Source organism: Octodon degus, unplaced genomic scaffold (genome assembly GCF_000260255.1).
Source record: "Octodon degus isolate 3935 unplaced genomic scaffold, OctDeg1.0 scaffold00093, whole genome shotgun sequence".
Lineage (NCBI taxonomy): Eukaryota > Metazoa > Chordata > Mammalia > Rodentia > Octodontidae > Octodon > Octodon degus.
Genome location: NW_004524669.1, coordinates 1,902,677 through 1,905,389, shown reverse-complemented (window position 1 = coordinate 1,905,389; position 2,713 = coordinate 1,902,677). Strand labels below are relative to the sequence as shown.

Sequence of the window (2,713 nt, the reverse complement as noted above, 5' to 3'; positions counted from 1 at the left end):
GTGTGTGTGTGGCCATTTCAGCCCACCAGGGGTCAGGACTGGCTGGCATGTGGTGCTGGGGGATTGAACCGCGGTCCCTGTGCTTTGTTAAGCTTGTTCTAAGTAGGTGCTTTAGACCACTGAGCCATCTCACCAGCCCCAAGATTTCCTACTCTTAACTTTTGTTGTTCTTCAGAATTCATTCAATTTTGGGGAGCATGAACTCAGTATATTGGATGTCTAGCGGATTGGGAGTTATATTTCCTGCCCTAAATCATTTGAAGTACCTATATCAGAGGGGCTCTTTTACTTTTTTGTTGTTGTTGCTTTTGTTTTGTTTTGAGACAGGGTCTCACTATGTAGCCCAGGCTGGTCTCAAACTCGCAATTACCCTCCTGCCTCAGCTTCTCTAGTACTGGGACTATAGGCGAGAATCACCACACCCAGCTTTGCTTTCATGTTTCTTTTTTTTTTTTTTGAAGGTTTCAATTGTACTTTATTTCTTCAGTAGGCTATATTTTAATGGATACACAGCACTTTTATTTGGCATCAATTATGGTTTCATTTAGAAATAATTTAGCTGTATTATATCAGCTGGCATGATTCCTGATCTCTCCATTCCTTGGGGGTGACTCTGCCAACAGGGGAAAGGTTCCATTCTATTCCAATTGGTGTTGCTGTGTAGGTCCATGCAGCAATACAGAATGTGACTCCACCAACTAATACAGCATTACCATATTTGTCATGGAAATCAGGTGTACTTTTCTGGTGGCTCTGCCTTGTTACCATTTGTTGAATGCTTCCCACGGGAAAACGACCTAATAATGCGTTTTTGGCCAAGGGAAACATCGTGGAGTTGAAGTTGAAACTGTAGTTACTGCAGCTGCCAGCTTGGTGCAAATTACTTCCAGATTCCCTTGCAAAGAGCCCTGCTTTCATGTTTTCATTGATCCTATCTATGACCTTTTCAGGTAGGTGTTATCCCAATTTCAATACAGCAAAGTGAGGATCAGAGAACTCTGATAAATTTCCCAAGATCAGGGCTGGGGAGATAGCTCAGTAGAATAAGCACTTGCCTGCCAAGAGCAAGGGCCTGAGTTCAATCACCAGTTCCGCAAAAAAATAAAATAAAACAAGTTTCCCAAGATCAAAGTTTGTCTGTGGAGGAGTGGTGATTCAGCCCTTAGCAGTTAGACTCCAGAACATTTCAAATCACAGCAGAAGGGAGGTGTGACATCAGCAAGGCACTGAAAGAAGCAGGACAAAGGGGAGAGATGGGGGGTGGGGCACACCAAACTCATGGCAAGGTGAGTGAGAAAGGGAGACAGGAGGATGTGTTTATGGTTTGAGAGTAGCAAAGGAAACTTTTCTTACTCATGCAGCTGGCTGAACTGAGGCATAGGCAAAGGTCGCCAGGGAGACAGACTCTGGTGGTGGAAGCCTGAGGTACCCCCAGCGACACAGGCATGGAGGGGTAACAGGAGATGGCCTCTGACAGATGGAGGGCCATCCATGCCGAAGAGTGAGTGAGTCAGGTGGCAGGCAGCCAGGGACCAAAGGGAGCAAAAGCGATGCATCAGGAAATCTGCTTGCAGCTATGGACATGTGGAAGCCAGATAGGTTGCATTGGGGGCTTTTCTAAAGCAGAACTCCTGGGAGTTATTTTAAAATAGCAAATATAAGTTTACCACATACGTTCTGTTTTTTATTTATTTTTTTTTATTCTTTACATTATAAATAAATACCATTTCTTAAGTATCTGGGGAAACTTTGCCATCAGACGGTGCAAGGAAGCAGCGCCCATGAAACGCTAGCGGGGCTGCTTCGCCGCCCTGTGGTGGGAAAGGGACATGCAGGGTGCTCGCCCCTCGCAGCCAAAGCACCAGATGCCACCCACCATCTCCCCCACATGGGCGGGGAGTTTGATCCTATGGCCTTGGACACAAGCTCTCCCCATACCATCTGATCCCCTGGGAACTAGTCCTTCGTGGCCTGCCCATCAGCCAGGCATCATGGGGACACTGCCTCCAAGCCAGCCGCAGGAAGGGTGCCTCCAAGCCAGGGAGCAGGAAGGGTGCTAGGCCTTGTTTACTTATCTTCCCTGCTCCTCTGAAGCCAGGATGCCCTGCAGGTGCCCTTCCTCTCGGTGCTGTGCCACTCCCTTCATCCCTTCAGTTCCCTTTTTAATTTATGTTTGTTTCTACAGTAAGCACTCACCAGGCCACCCAATGGGAAGCCCGGAGCCAGCTACCAGGGGTCTGGAGGTGGGCGTGGCCCCAGGTGCAGTGAGTGATGCTGTTCAGGGCTGGGATGAGTGAAGGAGGACAGCATGCTGGGAGGGAGGTGCGTGGCTGAGTGAGGAGGCCCCAGCAGGGGCTGCTCTCCACATGTTTAAGGGCTCAGAGAGCGACCTAGACAGATTAAAAAGGTTCCTGTGCTAGGTGCTGCTCCTGAGGTTCCCAAGAGAATGAAAACAATAAAATAGCCGGTGCGGTGACACAGTCCCAGCACTCTGGAGGCAGAGGCAGGAAGATCACCCTGAGTATGAGGCCAACCTGGGCTACATAGTGTGTTCAAGACCAGCCTATTTTACAAAGTGAGGCCCTGTCTCAAATGAAGCAAAAATAAGAGTCTAGGGATATGTCTCAGCGGTGCAGCACCTGCTTGGCAAGCTTGAAGTCAAGAGTTCAATTCCAGGTACACACACACACACACACACACACACACACACAAA

At 48.4% G+C, this 2,713-nt stretch overlaps 1 pseudogene; it reads right to left on the bottom strand.

Annotated features, from left to right (window-relative positions):
* Positions 1–549: 549 nt before the first annotated feature.
* Positions 550–828, bottom strand: LOC101575340 (annotated as a pseudogene).
* Positions 829–2,713: the final 1,885 nt, after the last annotated feature.